The 20,945-nt window shown below is 41.3% G+C and overlaps 1 protein-coding gene across 4 annotated transcripts in view; it reads left to right on the top strand.

Annotated features, from left to right (window-relative positions):
- RAB27B (RAB27B, member RAS oncogene family) overlaps positions 1–20,945 on the top strand; it is a 179,216-nt gene that overhangs the window by 117,093 nt on the left and 41,178 nt on the right. Inside the window, exon 1 of one of the 4 annotated variants that reach the window (XM_006116597.5) lies at positions 10,798–11,040. The exons of 1 other annotated variant lie outside the window; for it this stretch is intronic. The gene's annotated coding sequence lies outside the window, so the exon portion shown is untranslated. 2 more of the 4 variants (XM_006116598.5, XM_006116596.5) reach the window with 2 other exon arrangements.

The raw sequence follows: 20,945 nt of genomic DNA, 5'->3' as shown, positions 1-20,945 counted from the left end.
GCTGGCAAGGCTTTGGGTAATTATCTCCCACTAGCTTGAGTTGATTGGTTCTGGTTTTGTGTTTGGGTATGTCTACATTGCATTCCTCTTTCGAGAGAGAAATGCAAATGCACCTGAGTGAAATTGCAAATGAAGGGCGGATTTGAATTTCCCACGCTTCATTTGCATAATCGCATCTGGGCGCTATTTTGAAATACCCTATTTTGAAAAAAGTGGTCTTTTTTTCAGAGCTGCTGGGTGCCCCTAACTTACACTGAAGTTAATGTAAGCAGCGGTCTCTGAAAATCAGACCATGTTGCTTTACATGCTGAACTTTAATAACTCAAGTTTTGGTCCTAACTTCTAAGTGTCTTCATTTCCCCTTTAAGGACAGTATTATTTGCCACCATTGCAGCATTGAGATAATTAGGTAATGGACTTGATTCTCCATGGCCTTACTCCTTGTGTAGTCATCTACTCCAGTAAAACATGTATGTAAATTATGTAAACTATCAATTCAGAAAGATATTGTAGGAGTAGGGCAGCCAAGCAGGAAATACTCTTCTGCCGTGGCTAGTGTGTGTCTTGGAGGGGACTGAAGGGTCCATATAAAGTGGTAATCATCCTTGTTTTCCTTGAGAGCTGTGAAAGAAGAGATCAGATCAGAGCTGCATGGGTGTAGGAGCTCTCAGCATTAACCCTGCAACTGGTGTGTGTGTGTTTATGTGCTTAAAGGGGCAACACCCTCTCCCCTTAGAGAGTACCTTTGGGGCGCACTATTCCAAACCATTGCTCTGGGCATGCCTATAAAGGCCTCAAAGGGGATGCTGGTGCGGATTTACAAAACAGCATTCAAGGTGGATGCATGTACATTGCACAAGTATTAATGACACCAAAAGGGTGCAAGCTGGTGGTGAATGGGGACCCAAATGTGTTCCAAGTAACATAAGTGCCTAGCGCCTGTAGACAGTGCTGCTGACTAGGGGAGAAAATGGGGGAGAGGGGCAAGGCAAAGAGGGCAGCTGCCCTGTGGTCTGGCATTTTAAAGGGGCCCAGGGCTCCTAGCTGCTGCAGCTGCTACCTCAACCATAGCAGCGGCCAGAGCCCCATGCCCTTGAAATCACTGCTGAAGTCCTGTGTGGCACTGAAGGGCTGGCTTGGGCAAGCTAGCCTCAGCTCCACCCCTTCTGCCTGAGGCCCCATCCTTTCTGGGGGAACAGAGCTAAGCCCTCTTCCACCCTGCCAAGGAGCCCAGCAAGTCTCTCCTCAGCCCTGCCAGTAGATAAATGATGTAACATTTGAAATACGATATACTGTACTTTGCGCAGATTTTGAACATTTCTCAGGTGTGATAACAAAGTTGCTTCATGGAACCTTTTTTGGTTCTGCATAATTAATCAAAACTGCCTTTATTACAGCAAAGTTCCTAACACATTACATAGCATACACTAGTTCTCATGGCAGTTGCTAGGGTCTGATGATATATTATTCAGTTTCTTTCTCTTTTACTCTGTCTTAATTAACTCAATGGTTTAATCATTAAAAAGTCTCTAATTATGACAGGTACCAATCTGTCTGTAGGCAAAGTTACAAGAAGTCTTGTTTAAATTTGGCAGTGAATAAATATGGGTGATTATTTCTGATGGTATTTGTTGGCTCATATTCTCCATCTGCAAGTATCAGGACAGTCACTGATTTAGTCATGAAAATGTTTATGAATGTCAAATAGTAGCCCAAATGTTTATTCAAAAATGTTTCCTGGCAATGCATTACTAGGGCTGGTTGCAAATTTTACATTTAAACTTTTTTCTGTTGAAAACTTAGGTTTTCTACTAAATGTAAATTTGTCTGGGAAGTGGCTATTTTTCTAAAAGAATGGCTTTTCATTTGAAAATTAAAACACAACCAGTGAGGTGACCATTTTTTGGTTTTTGGCAGCTTTTGGATAAAAAAATTTGGTTTCCAAAAATGTGGCCTATCTAATGTGACTGCTACCCAGAACTGCTGCATTCATCCTAATGTATATTTTCTAATTCAAATAAATCTTGTTTTCAGATAATTGGTCTTCAAATAATGATTGCGAGTGAGGAATTCTTTGTTTCTTCATGTGTTTATTTTTACAGTGTCCTGAAATGTGTTAAATGCTTTACAGGACAAAGAGACTCAGTTCTTGCCTCAAGGTTCTAACAAATGAATTTGAGAGGGGATGAGACGAGGGCACATAGGAAACTATAAGTCATAGGCTAGCATGGTTGAGGACATAAGTTACATCCAGGAGATTATGTCATCACTCAGTATTTAGAGATGTACACTTCCTCCCTGAGGGCAGCTTCACACGATTTACAGATTGGAGGTTCGTCCACGGAGCCCAGATGAACTGCATTCCACTGAACAGGCGCTGTCCACCACAGGAACTGGAACAAGTAAATGCAGGACTGAAGCTATGCCAGCAAGACACTACCCCATATCCTGCATAGTTGCAAGCCCCACTCCAGAGCCTGGCATCTGCTACAAAGTGCCATCCAGAATTGCCTGGGCAGAGCTATCCTGACATCCATGAGGAAGGTGGCCATTACCTGTTTCTGCTTACTCCCTCTGGGGCATCTGGTATTGGCCACTGTCAGCAGACAGGTTACTGGACTTGATGGACCTTAGGTCTGACTGAGTATTGCTGTTCTTATGTTCTTATGAACGCTGCTGTCCCTGGAATGGACAGCCAACTGCAGCTGGACATCGTCATCCCTAATGAGGACAGGAAGAAGATGTTCATGGTGGACATCAGAGTGCTTTTCAAAAACAGGATCCTGGCCTTCTGAGATACTTGATCTTGAAAGCTGTAGAAGTACCGTCTTTTAGCATATATAACCTGTGGGTTATACACATTTTTACAAATCCCGCTCCCCACCCCATGAGCTATACAGGCCCACAGGGTATACAAGTTTATTTTTACTTGCCTGCACTGTGCTTTCCGTTCCCCCTGCCCAGAGAAGCATGGGTTGAGCCTGGCTGCGGCTGTGTGGAGTCTGGGCGTGAGTGCAGCTCCCCTCCTGCAGGCCAGCCAGCTCGCCTGCACTGCGCTCTATGTTCCCCCTGCCTGGAGGAGGGTGGGTTGCGCCTGGCTGTGGCTGTGTGCAGCCTGGGCGTGAGTGCGGCTCCCCTTCTGCAAGCCGGCCAGCTCACCTGTGCTGCGCTCTATGTTTCCCCTGCTGGCAGCAGGTTGGCTACCTAACAGAAGATACAGTTTATCCTGGTATGTGCAATTACCTTAAATTAGCATATATAACCTGCGGGTTATACAGGTCCGCGGTTATCCAAAACATTTTTACACATTCGGGAAAAACTGCAGGTTATGCACTGGTGTGGGTTATATACGCTAATTTACAGTACATCCCTCTGACTGACATCTTGAAAGCTAGAGACTACAAGAGTCAACCCCGCATGCTGATTGTCAGAGCTCTGAGTGCATGGGACCCTAGTAACAAGTGAGTTCTGAGTGAATACAGAGTCAAACACTGCTACACTCAGCTGATGCAGCAGCTCATGGTGCTGGATACCAGCAAGTGCTTGAAGGATATCTACATAGAACATATCACCAGACATCAGGAGAGAAAGAGGAGTGCCAATGAAAATCACAGTCAGGAAGGGACTCAAATACTACTTGATTGTATTTTCCAATGGACAACCTGATTTACCGAGGGACAATCTCCACTTATTGATATATCTGCTTGCCTCAACCAACTCTCCATAAAATTTTCGATGAGTAATGCACTCCAATATTTGATTCAAAGATCTAAATCGTACTGTTAAATGTATGCAGCTACATTTGGGTTGTTGCTGATTGTGTACTGTACGCATCATATGACCTTTAAGCAAAACTTTTATTTGCAGAGCATGACACCCAGTTGTACCAAGTTTTTTAACATTAGCTTTAATATGTTTTTTAAAAACATATGAAGGTAGAGAAATGGCTGCAAACAGTTCTTAGAGAGAAAGAAACATGCTTCAGTCAGCAGTTTCCTGGAGGCATTCATTCAAATATGTGGGTACTGGAAGAGGAGGTATGATAATGTGTTTGTCTTTTAGTGTGGTGTAATTTAACAGTTGCTGCAAATATCCTATTTAGAGGGATGATAAATTCAGACTGAAAGCTCTCTTCTAAGAGAAGATTAATTCAAGAAAAGACACCTATTTTTTATTTTTACTGTAGTCATTTTAGTAGTTGTTTAGTTACTGCTATGTACAGTATAATATTTTTCTGTATCTGGAAAGAACAGGGTCCATACACATTTCCTGCTCTTACAAATAATGCTTAATTTTAATTAGCAGAGTCACTGGCAGGAAACCAAGGTCCTTGAGAGACACTCCTTTTGTCTAAGGGCCCCAAAGAAGATAGAACATATGGCCTGATATATCTACTCTTAGCCAATTCAAACTAAAAGGGAAACGTTATCCAGAAATTAAGAACTTTTTAAAGAGGGTACATGTCTCTAAAGCAGGGGTGGGGAACCTACAGTGCTGCAAGCCAGAAGCCCTGAGCCTTGGAACCTCCCACTGTGGGGGCAAACAATGAGTCTTGGCACCCCATTCCAGTCGGGCTGGAGCATCGTGTGTGCCAAGTTAAGTGTGGAGCCAGGTCTACACTAGAGGAGAAAATCTATGTAAGATATGCAATTCCAGACATGACAATTGTGTAGCAGGAGTTGACATATCTTACATCAACTTTTCTGGGGTAGCCCCACAGCAAAGCTTAATGGAAGAAACTCTCCCATTGACTTCCTTACTCTTCGCAACTGTGAGAAGTTTCAGGGCTGAAGGGGGCTCCCTCAGTGTTTGATTTAGTGGGTCTTTACCAGACCCACTAAATCGAACCCCAAAAGATCGATTGTTGGAACATTGATCCTCTGGTAAGTATAGACAAGGCCTGTGTGAGAGTTGGGTTTCTTGTGTCTAACTTCTACCTTAGGAGTATTGGAAGCAGCTGAATAGCGTAGGGTTTTTTTGTTGTGTTTTTTGCTTGTGTGTGGTCTCTTACTAATTTTTCTGTTTTTCTGTGCGTCAGTGGTCCCTGACCAAAAAAAAGTCCCCTCCCACCCTAAAGTCCAATATAAATGGACTCCTACCCTAAAGTCCAATATAAATGGAACAAGTAATTTGCAAAGTCATTAAGTCTAGATGTGGCAGAACTGAAGTTAAGTCAGCATGGTGAATCTTAAGCCACTTTGGAGGATGCTTGAAGAGATCACAGAGTCTGTTCAGAGGCAGGGAGCCTTAGAGAGATGTTTGCCAACAGAGTTTGATTTCATCTGCTCATAACCACTGGTTGTTATTGGATCAATGAAGACCATAGAGGAAACAGTACCAGAGAGAAGAATGAGGTCTGCCACATTGAATGGAAGTGAACAGCCAAATTTGAATACCCCCAATACCATTTACACAGAACTGTAATGGGCTGGTAATCACTCAGTCCTGGTCACTAGGGTGGGCATTTTGACTAGTTGCCCACAAGGGCTATACAAAGTTATTTGTAGCTATTTCATTTGTGCATGGGTCTCTGGATCCACTCAAGTACAAAAAACCCCAACAAAGTCAGCAGGGGTCCTGCACATTCAAACTGCATCCTAGAATCAGCTATCACAGTATTGTTTGTGCTTCCTACTCCAGCACGAGTGCTCAATTATTTCTCTAGACATTCCCTAACAATGCACTGAAATCCTGCCCCAATCCAATCCAATCCAATGCTACAACCTGCCCCCCTCTCTTTGCTCCACTGCAGGCGAGAGCCTCACCTTCCAGCAGAGACATTTTGTTTCTGTAGCCACATCCCATATCTTTACAAAACAATAGCAACTGCTCCGCACCATTTACCATGTAAATCTATACAGACCCCCTCGCCAAGATCGACCAGGCCTGGGACATAAAGAATAAATGAAGCCTCTCTGGGTATGTCTACACTGCAGCAGGGAGGTGCAATTCCCAGCATGGGAAAACAGACTCTTGCTAACTTTGCTCAAAGTAGCGTACTAAAAAGAACAGTATGGATGTTAACAGCATGATTGGCAGCTCAGGTTAGCTTCCTGAATTGAGGCTTGGAGGAAAGGCAAGCTTGGACTTGTGAGGCTAGGTCCATCCATCTCAGCCTCACATTGCCCCCTACAGCCCTGCTCCAAGCTCAAGGCTACCCTTTGACTATGCCCTATTTCCCTCAACTCTGAGCATTTCATTACCCTCTTTTTCCATTGCATTTCTCTCTCATCTCTTTTCTTTCACATTGTCATTGGTTGGGTCATAGATACCCTAGGAGACTGTCACCTGGGCTATGTCTAGATTGCATTCCTCTCTTGAAAGAGGAATGCAAATGAAGCAGATCAAAAATTCAGATGAAGCGTGGATTTACAAATCTCACACTTCATTTGCATAATCACGTCTGAGTGCTTTTTCGAAAAGTTTTTTTTTGAAAAAAACTCTGCAGTCTAGACGGGGTTCTTTTGGGGAAAAAAACCCTTTTTCAAAAGAACCCATACATCTCATTCTTTCAGGAGTCTGGGTTCTTTCGAAATTTTTTTCAAAAGAACCCTGTCTACACTGCAGAGGTTTGTTTGTTTGTTTGTTTGTTTTTGAAAAACCCTTTTTTGAAAAAGCGCTCGGACACAATTATGCAAATGAAGCATGAGTTTGTAAATCCACGCTTCATTTGAATTTTAGATCTGCTTTATTTGCATTCCTCTTTTGAGAGAGGAATGCAGTCTAGATGAGCCCTTGATGGACTGATCATACCTCTGAACCTGCCTACTTGCCCCCTCCCCCTGCCCTGCTGAGCCAGAAGCTCTGGTGTTCCCTAGCAAAGGTACAGAACTGGGGTTACAACCCACATCAGAGCAATTGAGATCATACACTGAGATCAGCTCAGCTCTGGGAAGACTCAGTCACAGGGACTTGACATAGCCCCGAGATGCACAAAACCAATGGGATCAGAACCTCAGATAAATCCCTCTTACTCTGCATAAAGTTTATACAGAGCAGACTCATAAGTTATTCACCCTCTCTGTCAATGGACTTTACCTAAACTCTATCTATTAGGAACTAGGATAACATGCACATGAGGGACAAATTATCCCACATCTACCTATTACCATGTTTCTTGTCTCTTCCTCTGAAGCAACTTATGTTGACAACTGCCAGAGGCAGGCTACTGGGCTAGATGGACCAACAGTCTGATCCAATATGGCAATTCTTCTTTCCCACTGTTTTTGTTTCTTTGAAGGCCAGGAGGGGATGGTAGAATCTAAGAGACCTCAAAGAATAAAACACCAAAAGACCTTTATAGACATAAAAATATGCCATAGATAACACTCATTCACTGTGAAGTCCAGCATTGTAAATAGAAAAAGCAAAAAGGCAAAATTCTAGTACATCTTCAGTACTAGTGCAGACCAATTTCACCATTGGGCGCATTAATGGACAAACATCAACAAATACCAATAGAGTTTTTCATGGGCAAGTCAGCAGTTAGTTGGCAGTTAGTTATGTGATCTCCCACATACCTTTGAATTATATGTACAATCCTCATCACTTTTGCTAGGTATTTATACTATGCCCATTACCATGCTGTCTGAGCTCCTGATCCATTCTGAGCTCTGAACCCAAACCAAAGATAATATAGACAATTATGTTAGTCTATGGAAGGCTACAGCTTTATCAACAAATTCCAGGAAAACTATAACTCTTAAAAAGTGAAGATTTTTTCATGAAAGCCCAGAGATACAATTATTTCCTTTTATGTATAAAGTACAAAAATAAATAAACAAACAAAGTAAGAGAGAGAGAGAGAGAGAGAGAATCATAACGCTTATTTCTTATTTACTGTTATTGGTTTTCCTTTCCCATAGCTCTGTCTCTCTCTCCTCCTTGTGTTTTTATTTTTTAAATTGGAAACTAACTTTGCCTGGGGTCTCATATGTATCAGTTAGTAGTTGTGTGATGCAAATTTCTTCATCTCACCACCAAACTTCCATGCACAGCATTGCATAAAATACTGATCTACAATACATTTCCCTATATGAGTCCTGGGCTGCTTCATGAGTGGACTAAGTTAATTTTCAGCTGTGCTAGGAGATGGATTTGAACCCAGGCCTCAGAAGTTGAAAAATTAACGTGCCTGGTATTAATGCATAGTGTAAACCAGACTCCCCAATCTCCCTTCCTCTTTTGCTGTTATCCTGTTTCCCAGTGTTTGTCACATACCGTAGTTTTTGGCCACACCACACTGTAACAACTTTATAGCACGGCCTAAAGCAGAATATACTCAGAGGTTTAATGAGTAGAAGAGACCACTGCGATAATGTAATAGTTCCTCAGGACACCCTGCCTTGTTCTGAATGCAATAGTTAATACGTTGATTGATAATAATATAGTGAGGCTAAATAGGGACCTCTTATCTATGCCCTAACTAATGATCTTGATAGTGACTTAGTGGGACAGTATTCCATAAGAATATGCTTTATCCTCCCATATTGACTAGTTTGGAAAGTTAAGCAATGCTTTAAAGCAGTGTTTCTTAAACTTTTTAAGACCGAGGAACAACACAGCGCCAAATTTTGAAATAAAACCCTATTCTGAAACACCCCTTACAGGGACATCAGGTTTACAGGGACATTGGAATAGTGAGCCCGAAATAATGGGCTTACTGTGAAGACACAAGGATAGCTATTTCAGGATACTCTGGTATCCTAAAATAGCATTGCAGTATAGATGTACCCTTAGTAAATAACAATCTGTGTCCCAAAAATCTTATAATCTAAAAGACTGCTATTCCCTAATGGTTTCAGAGACTGATAAGCAGTAGACAAATGAGTGAAATATTTAGGGAAGTGCTTTGTTTTGAATCATCAGCCCTTACTCCTGATGTTCCAGAAATACACCTGTATTACAGAATCCTGCTGCCTACACTCTCCTGAGACATTACAGATCAGTGTTGGAAACCCAGACATGAAAGCTGAGTCTCTCTCAACCTGAGACTAACCATAAAGCTGTGTTGTTTGAGACTAAGGTGTAAGATGTTCTTTTCTGTTTGCATTCTGTCTTATTTCCTTCTAGGATACCACAAAGAACAGGTCAAAGACTTGTGTTTACACGAAGGCCAACTTTTTTTGGGAATCTAAATGAGCTGGAAAAGGGGCTAAACAGTGAGGTGGCAAAACTTCCAGACGATATAAAATTACTCAAGATGGTTAAGTCCAAAGCAGACCACAAAGAATTACAAAACAATCTCACTAAACTGGATGACTAGGCAACAAAATGGCAGATGAAATTCGATGTTGGTAAATGAAAAGTAATGCACATTGGAAAACACAATCCCAACTATACATACAAAATGATGGGGGTCTTAAGTTAGTTGTTACCACTCAGGGATGAGACCTTGGAATCGTTGTGGATATAGATTTAAGAAAAGTTTGTTTAAGTTTCTATAAAATGTTAGGAACCAACCATTAGGGATGGGAAAGATAAGACAATATCATAATAGCACTATATAAATCCATGGTATACCCACACTTTGAATACTGCATGAATCCTATCTCCAAGAAAGATATATTAGAAATGGAACAGGTACAGAGATAGGCAACAAAAACGATTAAGGCTATGAAACATTTTCCATATGTAACATTGACAGGCTGACCCAAACATGGGACTGCTGTAGAGCATGAGTCCCTACAGTTTGAGATAAAAGCTTTCAGCTAATGCTTTAAAGCAAACTCATTCTTTCTCTCTGAAATGGTCTAAATGCCCCTACCTGAGACAGTCCACCACACCCAAAAGGCTTGAATTGTTCATCTTGAAAACAAAAAGAAATGACCAAGAGGGTGTAATATAGAGGTGTAAATATCATGACTAGTGGAGAGAGGGAATAAGGAAGTATTATTTGCCCCTTCCCATAACACAAAAACTGGGAGTCACACATTGTATCTAATCAATGAAATAAGAATTCACCTTTTGCTCTTCTATTATGGACCTTTTGACTGTATTCCTTTTAATGGGCATATAACAGCCCAGGAAAAATGTTTTTTTTTAACTTTACAGTGGCCATTTGAACACCAGCTATGCATATCTCTCAACTTTACTACATTTGGAGAAAAATTACTTATTTTGACCCCAAAATTACCAACAATGCAGACAAATTTGGTACCCCCTTTCTTTTATTATTTAAACTTATTTAAATTAGACAAAGAGTTAGGGACCAGAGGTTATAGGAAGCATCATTAACACTAGAAAGGGGGAGGGGAGGGAGGGTGTCTCCTGGCATTTTAAGGTTTTCTGTTTGAGTAATTTTTGGTGGCCCTTGGGTCTTTGTCACACACCATGTCCCATATTTGGCCTTTGGTGGGCTCAGAGGTCTGGTGATAAAGGAGCAATGCAACAAAGGTATAGCTACATAGAAACAATGGTGGAAAACAACATGGAACATTACAAACATAAAAAAGGTAACCCTGAATGAATCGGTGCAAAAACACCATACAAAAGTATACTAAGTGGTACCTCTATCTAAATTAGGAAAAACTTAAAAAACAACAAATAGACTAGTAGCACCTTAAAGACTAACAAAACCATCTACATGTTTTGTTAGTCTTTCAGGTGCTACTAGTCTATTTGTTGATTTTTAAGTTTTTCCTGTTACAGACTATCTCGGCTTCCCCTCTAAAGCTATCTAAATTAGGTTAGTCAGTGGAACCGCCAATATGCTAAAAAGGGACTTACACTGCTGTAGGTAACCTGCAGCAGCTGATCACATTTGATGAAGCCTGACATTGCTGTCACACAGCTGTTAGAACCCCAAGCAGGGCAGAGCCTTTAACAAAGGGCAGAGTGTGTATTTAGCAGTTAGTGCCTGCTGTTGAGTCACAAGCAAGATTTGCCTGGGGGTTAGTGCCTTACATCCGTGTACAGACGCTCAGGGCACGCCTCTTTCTCATACAAGCCTTGTCAAGCTAGTCTCCCAAAGGTGGTGCTAAAACAGCCCTCTGCTGTCCTGACAGCTGCAGGAACCACATAATCGCGCAGACTATCCGGGTAAGTTGTTTGGCGTGCGCTTTTAAACCTTTCCAAGGAAAACTGGGTTGTTGGGGAAGGGGGGGTCGCTTAGGAGGAGTTAAATGCGGGACGGAAAAGCAAACATCGGTCCCTGAAATCCGACACCAAAGTTCTCAGGCTGGTGAGTGTGGCAGGCAAGGGAGAAAGTGGCTGTGTGTTATTGCTGGAATGTATTCACACCCAGCTAGCGTGTTCATAACTGCTCCCTAACTGCGTGGAAAGGAAGTTAGCAATGCAGGTATGGAGCGCTGGGCCTAAAATGGCAAATATCTGTCTTGAATTTCTGTGCTTCTTCTCTCCTTTTGGTCATTCCAGATTACATTGCAAGGCATGCCGATTTGTATGCCAGTTGGAATACGTCCTCAGTGCAGGTTGCCTGAAAACTGGTGGTTGGTCCCGCTGCTTAATATTTGTGTATCAAAAAGCTGTTTTTTGTTTTGTTTTCAAAGCATCCAGGTGTCAATACTTCCATTTTATTGCTATTATAAATTTCACATGTGCTTTCTGGGGAGCTCCAAGGTAAATAGAGAGGCTAGCACAATATTTTTTCCATTCTTTAAGCTTTCTTTATGAACTTAGTTGTGATGTTTTTTCTTGCCACTTTGCCCCACTTTATTTCACTTTTGTATAAGATTTTAAAAATAACAGCATTCTTCTATTTTCTGAATGCTGATCAGGTTCTGCTCTATTTAATAAGAGGTTACTGGTAATGTTCTCTGAAGCATTCTTACTGTTTCATTTCCAGTTTTAGATAAAAGAATTTGGTGATGATAGACAGTAGTTTTTTCACAGTATCTAAGCTGCTTGTAGTGAAGTTTTATAGCGCTATAAAATCTGGGAAAATCTCTGTCTTGTTGGTAGGATCGTATGACGTGTAAATGGAGTAGAACTAGTCTCCCTGGTTATGAAGTTATTTAAAATGTAGGACAGTTAAGGGCAAGGTCTACTGATGATAGTCCAGTTTTACATCAGATTTAGCTGGAAGATGCTAGTGGATTTATAATTTTTATATTGACATACAAGGGAGCAGAAACCTGCATCTAGTTTGTAATTGCTAGGTTTTGTGTCTAAAATGTGAGCTGTTCAAATTGTGCCTTGCACACTACAATGGACACTGTCTCCCATTCCTGCATTCTAAAACCTTGCTCTGTCCCCATGTTGTCTCTGGAATAAACCCCTGCTGCTGAACTGTGAATATATTAAGAGGTTTTCCTGGGGAGCTGAGAATTCCTTGCAATCAATAGCAACTTGCTTCACAATAATGGAAAGGTTATATTGATCCTGCTGCGCTGCTGGGCTATTTGAGCTTCACCATTACTGCTCATGAAGGGACCATGAAGACTTTCAACAGCAACTGGCTTATTCTGCTCTCCTAGATGTCAGTAAATGGACAAAGTCAAAGCTGACACATACAAAATGTTTTGTTCCCCCTACTCCCATTTTTTTCCCCTCAATTAGCTTTTGAAATAAAAAGCCCACACTTTCGTGATCCACTTAGAATAATCTTAGCGTGTTTGGGGGTGTTACTGTGGATGCACTAATCTCCTTGGTAGATGGGAGTGGAAGGTCATAATCTTAGTGTGGGATGGTCAGGATTGAGTGTTATGGGGTTTTAGTAAGGGATGTTGGACCAGTCTGAATGTTTGGATCAAATCTCTCTTCTAGAGGCAGGAGTGGACATGTTCATATATGTCTAAATCAGTTAAATATCATGCCAGCTGTCCACTCTACTGAAAATCTGTTCTTGAGGAAGGAGCTATGTGAAACTGATAAGTGATCTCTAGAGAATTCTTCCCTGTTTCAGTCTCAGCTGGCTCACAAGGAGCAAAACAGCCAGGAGTATAGGATGAGGTGAAAATCCACCTTGGCAAGTCAGCCATATCACTTTGAACTGGCATTTTAACACTGTTGTAGTTTGGTAGCTTTTAATTAAAAATGAGTGATCTAGGATATATTGAATCTGTCTATATAGATGGATAAATTTGTGGGATGTTTTGAATGGCTCAATTTATATTGAAGCAGCTGACCTCTAAAAGCCACCCCTGCCCCCCTCAAAAAAAGGATGCTTGCGTCTTTTTAAGAAGCAATTTCCTGTTCTGCTGAGATGAAACCTGTAACATTTACTTGGAGAGACTCAGAGTCCTTCTGAATCAGGGGCAAGAAAGAGTATAGCTACCAAACTGGAACACAGTACTTTGATTTAGCAACAAATAGTTGGGTAGCACTTTATAGACTAACAAAACATGTAAATGATATCATGAACTTTCATGGGTACAACCCACTTCAGATGACTGGAGTGTTGGAAGTCCAGATCATAGGATAAATAAGGGAAGGAGCGAGGGGAGGGGGGAGAAGGAACAAAAATTGAAGGGGAGGAAGAAAAAAAGACAGAGTAGATAAGCTTCAGAGGGATAGCCAAGTGAGTGTGTAACAGGGAAAACTTCAACAACAAACAGTCTGCTGCATCTTAAAGACTGAGTAGTTATAGAGGTTGATAAGAACTAATGGTTCTTATTAGCCTCTTATAACTACTCCATCTTTAAGGTGCTACTAGACTGTTTGTTGTTTGAGGTTTTTCCTGTTACACACTCACCTCTGAAGCTTTTGATTTAACAGTTATTCCAGAATAGCTATTTTGAATAACTCCCGCTATACCCATAAAATACGAAATACCGCTGTCATTAATGTTTCTACTCTCCCATCACTGGGAGAACGAGTGAGGCTGAAACATGGTGTGATATGTACAGGAAAATCAGCCAATCTAGAAGTAAAATACACTGCTGTTTGTTAGCAATTTAGCTAATCCAGAAATATTATTGCCCCAATGCATCAATTTAGAGAGTGTTTTATGTACTTGCAGCCAGTACAAAACCTGTTTAGTCTTTTCAATGGTGACGAACTAGAATGTCCAGATATAACCTCGTTCTGCAGGCTATTTTCTGACTGTGTGTGAAGGTGTAGAATGAGCTCATTTATTTTATATCCCTCCCAAATTCAATGTTACAAGGTCTTTTAAACTAATTTTGTACATCAGTCTATGGAGACGAAAAGCATTCACTCAAGGGTAAAATAAATCACATGCTTTCAGGCATGTGGAAAGAAAGGGCTGGACTCTGGAACTATGCCCATTTACAACAGGAAAGGATCTTCCCCCAAACATTTGTAATTCTTGATCCAGACTTTTTTAAAAACAAGACCATTTTCCCAAGTCACAAACACTCAAGTGAGCAAAAATGGTAAATGTCACTGTACTGCAATGCTCTCAAAATTCAAAGGTTGTGCGTGAATCCTCCAGAACCCAGTCTTGGTAACATTTTGCATACAAAGCTACCAAGTCCAGTTCAGCAGTGATGTTGAGATAAGTGATAGCTCTCAGGGGAGTGCATTTGTGGTGTTTCTCTGAAGGCAAACATTATAATGCACCTGCTGACACATCTGCATCAGGGTGTAGCAGTCCATTTAGAATGCCTTCATAAACCCTCCCTTAGTATACCTTGAAACTCTGAGGGTGGACATTCCAGGACACGCCATATGCTTGCTTCCAGAGTACATGAATTGAGGTGTAGATATTGCTGTTTAGCAAATGGAATGATTAAGAACTGCTAGTAAAAAAATATTGCCCCTGAGAGATTACAATTATACCCTATATGGTGCATCATATGCTTTTGAATAACCATTATTTCTATATGCTATTAATGTGGCCTTTGGACAGAGAGTGAAATTGATTCCAGATGCAAGAATCTCTACCGTTTTAGTGTGTTGAACCATTAAATTTTTGAGCTCACTCAGTGAATACACAAACAGCTATGTTTTGGTCTCAGATTTGCCATAGAGAATACACACTGTGCTCTGTCTCATGGAGACTTTTTTGTGTTGATTTCTTTTTGGACTTTCCCCCTGGCAATCTAATACAGCCATTTTGCACTCTGTACATGGAAACTTAATGCAATAGCATTCACTTCAGTGAATTTATAACAAAGATCAGTTTGGCCCTCAGTGTGAAGAAGAGCTTGAGTCTGATTTGCTTCTCAATGTCCTCTATCCCTTTGAATATAGCTTGGTATCCTCATATTGTAGTACAAATAATCTTCAAAGTGTCTTTATTTTAACTAATGGTCAGCAATACAATCCTGTCTCCTCATACTGTGGCTGAAACCACAGCTAATTCAGAATGTAGTAAGTGATTTGTTGGAGGAGCGATAGTCCATTATCTATTGTTCTGTAAACTTGTTAATCTTATAGAGTTCACATAGGAAACTACATATTCTGTGCCAAAAGAGTGTCTGAGATATTGGCTTCATTTAAACCTTAAGGAACTGCCTAGTTCCCAAATATTTGATAATGATCAAGTGGCTGTGTCACAAGGGTTCTGGCGAAGAGGTAGATGTGAGGAAGGGTTTGGCAGTGCAGAGCTGGAGCCAAATTGCTTATCTTCCCTGAGACAGGCCCTGACTCACTTCACCTCCCTGCAGTCAGAACCTTCACTGATCTCAAATTTGCCTGTCCCAAGGAACTTGTATCTCCACCCTCAGGCTGGCAATTAGCTGAGTGAGACCAGAAATGAGTGTTTCTGGAGGTCAGAGAGAGAGCAACTGGATGTAAACTTTAAGAGCCTGGTTTTCTTCTCATTGATATTAGTATATCTCTCTGGTAGGTTTGCTGAAGTTATGAATTTGAGGGGTGTACAATTGGCAAAAGTGAAAATGAGGCACAGGATCTGCTTGGCAGCAGGTTGGAGATGGGGTGTGGTATGGAGTTTGTGCTCTTCTGCACTGGAGAAAGATGGTGAATGTGTTAAGGATCATTTCTAGGATGAGATGCTGAAAGTTGAATCTTCACTGCCTCTGTGTAGCTTGCTAAGAAGGTGCTTTTCTCTCTAAGCACTATAACAGTTAAGCATTCTAGTATAGTCATTTTGTGTCTTCAGAATGAAATATGTTCTAATTCGTAAGAATTTTACACTGACTAATCAAACTGCTTTAATATTCCTGTGGGTCTCCCAAGGAATGGAGAAATAATTGACTACTGTATTTCAAGAGTGATGCTTTAAAGCTAGAAAAGACATGAATGCTTTAGAGTTCACTCATTACTAATGTGCCACTGCCAATAAGAAACCTTCTTTGTGTGCAGTTTTAAGTCATGCTAAATGGGAGAAGATTATTTTGCAAACCAAAATAATTTTGATCTCTATTGTACATTTGTATTTAAACAGAACAATACAGGAAATGTAAATCAACCTGAAGAAATTGTGGGAGAGGGACATCAATTATTAACATGATTTATCTTAGTTATTAATATTCTTATTTGTTTGTGGTAGCACCTACAATGTACTAGGTGTTTTCCAAACATCAAAAAATGTTTCTTACCCCACAGAACTTATAGCCTGAAATGAAGGACCCAACTTTCAGTTATTCTAAGGCCTTTTATTGCCTTTCTGGTAACAAAGGCTTTGTCTACATTACAAGGTTTTTGCAGAAGAAGCCTTTTGCGCAAAAGCTTCTTGTGCAAAAGTGTATCCAGACTTCAAAGTTCATCGCAAAAGCATCCACATTGCATGGACATTCTTGTGCAAGAAAGCTCTGATGGCCATTCACAGAATGGCCGTCAGAGCACCTGTGCTTTTTCCGATAGGAGTTTCTTGCACAAGAAACCCCTGCGGAGCGTCCACACCTGCCTTTTTGCTCAAAAGCTGTAGCACAAAAAGCAATTATTCCTCATGGGTAGAGGAATAACTCTACTGGCAAAAGCCTTCTTTTCTGTCTTTTTTCTGTCTTTTTTTTTTTTTCTTTTTTCTTTTTCCTTGTGCAAAAGCGCACTTGAGGTGTGGGTGTTCTGCCAGTTTTGCGTAAAAATGGCCTTGTAGTGTATACCTAGCCTCGGGGCCTTGGCATGGATCTAAACCAGCGGTTCCCAATCTTTTCACTAGTGTGGACCTGCAATTACCTCCCCAACCATTCGCAGACTCCCATCAAAGCCAATTCTAGTCGCAATTCTAGTAGTCAGTGGAGTATTTTCTCACTTTTAATTTATTTATGTCTGTTTGATTAGACGTTCCACTTGTGGATGCTTCACTCTGCTTATCAGTCTCCTTTCTCTTCAGCGAGCCTGATTTCAGCCACAGATGCATGTGGAATGTATGGCTAACGTTTGTATGCTTCTAACTGTCGCAATCGTTTCATCACAGAAAGACACCACAACATACTTTCTGGGACAGCAATTAATAACATTATTGGAAGATATTTAATTTAAAAATAATAATTGACGTAGAACTAACATAAGAATGTTGCATTGACCTTGCTCCCAACCTCCATATGGGATCAGATCGAGGACATGGTCAATGTACTAAGACCATTTCCAGCTTCCCCAGATGCCATGCAAAGCAGAGCATGAATTGGAGTAATCCTGAGGTTCTTCTAATTTACATAACAGCCTGGATGGCGTCCCTGCCTAGGTCCCAAATATTGAAAGTGAGTTTTTGTAGTTTCCTTTTCCCCTTTCTTTCTCTGCCCTAAGCTCAAGAATGGAGGAACTGAAAATCCGGCCAAAAAGTAGGGGGGAAGAATTACAGGAAGTCCCCAGTTTACAAAGGGATTGTTCCAAAAGTTCATTTGTAGGTCAGATGTTCAGAACCGGGAATGTATTTTCACATACCAACAAAATTATAAATGGTAGTTAGGCTAGCCCACAAAACCCTATCTAACCCATTATATAGCTGAAATACTGTACAATTTGCAATGAAAAAGTAGAAAGGGGTGGGTGGGAGTGTGTCTGTGTTTTTATTATTATTATTATTATTATTTTTATTTTTAACATTCAGTGCTGGTGCCTGAAGCTCCTCTCTGCCTGCAGGCTCTGCACTGGCCCAATGGCCATCCTCGGCCACTGCCCCTCCCCCAGGTTGTATCCAGCCTCCCACTCACTAGGAGGTGATGAGCAGCGCCAGAGGACTCTGGAGGAGCAGGGGGCAGCCTTGCACCTATAGAGAAGCAACTGTTTGCCCTTCGAGGAACTGCTTCTCTCTGGCTTCTGGCTGTGCAACCACCCTCTGCTCCTGAGTCCTCCAGCCAGCACTTGTACTGTTTGCCACCACTTATGCATCTTGCCTGCTCCTCTGAGGCTGCAGGTGAGCTTTTGTTTGTAAGCTGGATGTTCGTAACTCAAGGAGTGCCAGTGTAACGTATCAGTGCAATGGGTCAAGCTGGCAGTTGGCCTTGGCTTGGTAGTACAATATTTCTGCAACAGAAGGCTGTTTTGTTAATCTGTAATCTATTTTATTTTTAAGAATTGCAGCCAAAAATTCAAATATTACTATAGATTTTCAGGAGGCACTCCAAATTCAGGCCAGGGTGACAAATGACAACTCCAAAATGAGTGGTTACTTAATTCATCTCCAATTGCCCACAGCCAAACAACACAATAAAATTTATACACCGTATTTCTAAGAATTATCTTGCTTCCGTGCTTAAAAAATTATAGACCATCCCTGAGACTGATGCCAACATTTATTTGTCTGAGTGATCAGAATTGTGACATTACCTAGAAAAAAAATGGCTGCCTACGTGTTGTGGCTAGAGCCCTGTGCGGATACAAAATTTGTATCCATAGCTGCAAAAATGAGCTTCAGATAACTAGAGCCCTGCAAATATCTGCGGGTTATGGAATAGGAGTGTCAATTGGAAGCAACTCCTTTAAAATCAATGGAATTACACCCGTGTAAAATTGGTATGAGTAAGATTAGAACCACATACAAGAAATATAATTCAGCAATGAAGCTGAGCGTCTTGAAAACGTGTATTTTAGCAGCTTGTTGTATGGATGTGAGACATGAGTGATAATGAAAGATTCGAAGAGAAGGATATTGGGGTTCAAGAGGAGTTGTTATAGAAAGATCCTGAGAATAGGATGAATGTAGACGGTCACCAACAAGGAATTATATAGGAAGATACAGCTGAAAGAGAACCTACTGCAAAAGGTTGTACAATGGAAGTTACAGCTATTTGGGTATATCTGCAGAATGAACAACGAGCAAAAAGTTAAGACCCTGGTATTTGGCATAATGGATAGTCCGAATAGGAGAGGTAGACCCCACAGAGAATGGATAGATGGTACAGTAGATTGACGTGGAGCTAGTCTACGGAAACTAAGACACTACCGCACTGGACAGGGAAAGATGGAAGGAAATTGTGAGGGAGGCATCGGACATGAATGGGCGTTGAGCCCATGGTGGTGGTTGATGATGAATAGAGTGATTCTTAAAATGAAAATTTTGTTATCCTTTATATTCCCTAAACCAAATGTCAATATGCTTTCCAATTCCTCCCCCCCCTCCCCCCACCTTTATTTGTTTTTTGTTTGTTCGTTTTTGTTTTGTTTTGGAACTAGGTAGTAATTAAGGTAAACAGGTCTAGAAAACTTTCACAAACACCTTCTCGCTCAAGCCTGCCTAGAGCAATTGGTCCTGCCTAGAGCAGGGGGCTGGACTTGATGACCTTCTGAGGTCTCTTCCAGTTCTATGATTCTATGATAAGCCTATTAAGCAGGTGAACAAGGACACTTCCAAAACCTTACCAACTCTGCACACCTGTGGATGTTTAACTTCCATTACTGGATATTCTTCCCTTCCGTTCTAGTCATTTCTGTCTATTTCCAGTCCAAATATATCTCTTTCCAGTCAGTTCTGCCTCCCTACTCAATCAAATCAGTTCTTCTAAATCAATAATTATTTCCGTCTCAGCTACCATGTAATGCTACTCAATTTATTTGGAGCTCTGATTATGCTGTTGATACCTGGGTTGGTTGGTTGGTTTTGTTTTCCCCCGGGCACACACACAGGCCTTGATATGTCAGATTTCCAGTGTGGGCCTTTCCCCTGCTTCATCTCTCAGCTGGAACAGCTTCTGCTCATGTTCCTCACTTCCTTTTTCTAAAAGTAGGAACATAGGCAGATAAAAATATCTAAATAGCATGGACCAAATTGGAACCTCAAATAGCTAGGAGAAATTCCTATTGAAGTCAAAAGGAACTGTGCACAAATGCTGTATATGTACAAGAGGTAGCTTTTTGGCCATGACTGGACAGCACAATGTAGTCTGACACTGAAGGGATCTATTCCAGTCTAAAATATAGTGATTCTGCATTTAGAATTCTGGTATGAAGTCCTAGTTTCTTATGTATAGAATTCACTATTTATCCCTAGACATGTAACAGAGGTCAACATATTTTATTTCCATTGGTTGAGCACAATGTGGTCAGTAACCAGAGATGTTTCAAATGCAGAATTACCAGATGATGGGGGAGAGGGAGAATGTCTAAATAACAAAAGCTTCCAAAACCTGAAAACCCTTCCACTGCCAAAGATGCTCTTTCACATACTAAACTTGTTCCCACCTGCTGCATGAAATTCACATTTTTGTCGGTGTCACTGCTGCAATTAGGAAGAAGTAAAACCGGACTGTGATTCAAAGTTTGTTTGGATCCATCTTGCTTTCACAAGACATGCCAGTTTCAGACCTGAAATTTTCCAATTCAATGAAGGCTTGTGGTCCAAATCGCAACGTCCCATTTGCCAAATGTCAATGCCAGTGTGGGCTCTTGTGCACTTCAAAGCCACAGTTCCCTCATGGAGACTGGGATCAGTGGGAGACTCCCCGGTTGACCCCGGGTTCCATGCAGCATTTCAGCAGAACGCGGGATCAGCTGGGGACTCCACTTTGGGGTTTCAAAGTGGCAGCGATGCACAGCTGAGCCAGGAATCAGCTGTGCAGTGCGGTGCTGCCGCTTTAAAGTACTTCTTCTCTCCTCCCCCCCCCCCCTTTCCCTCACCCCTTGGCTGCCTTTATCTGATAGAGACAGCAAGCGGGGGTGGGGGGGGGGGGGTTAACTAG

The sequence above is a fragment of the Pelodiscus sinensis genome, chromosome 6 (genome assembly GCF_052426305.1).
Source record: "Pelodiscus sinensis isolate ZL-2025 chromosome 6, ASM5242630v1, whole genome shotgun sequence".
NCBI classification, from domain to species: Eukaryota; Metazoa; Chordata; order Testudines; family Trionychidae; genus Pelodiscus; species Pelodiscus sinensis.
The sequence above is the reverse complement of the archived record's forward strand: the minus strand, read 5'-3'. Positions and strand labels throughout refer to the sequence as shown.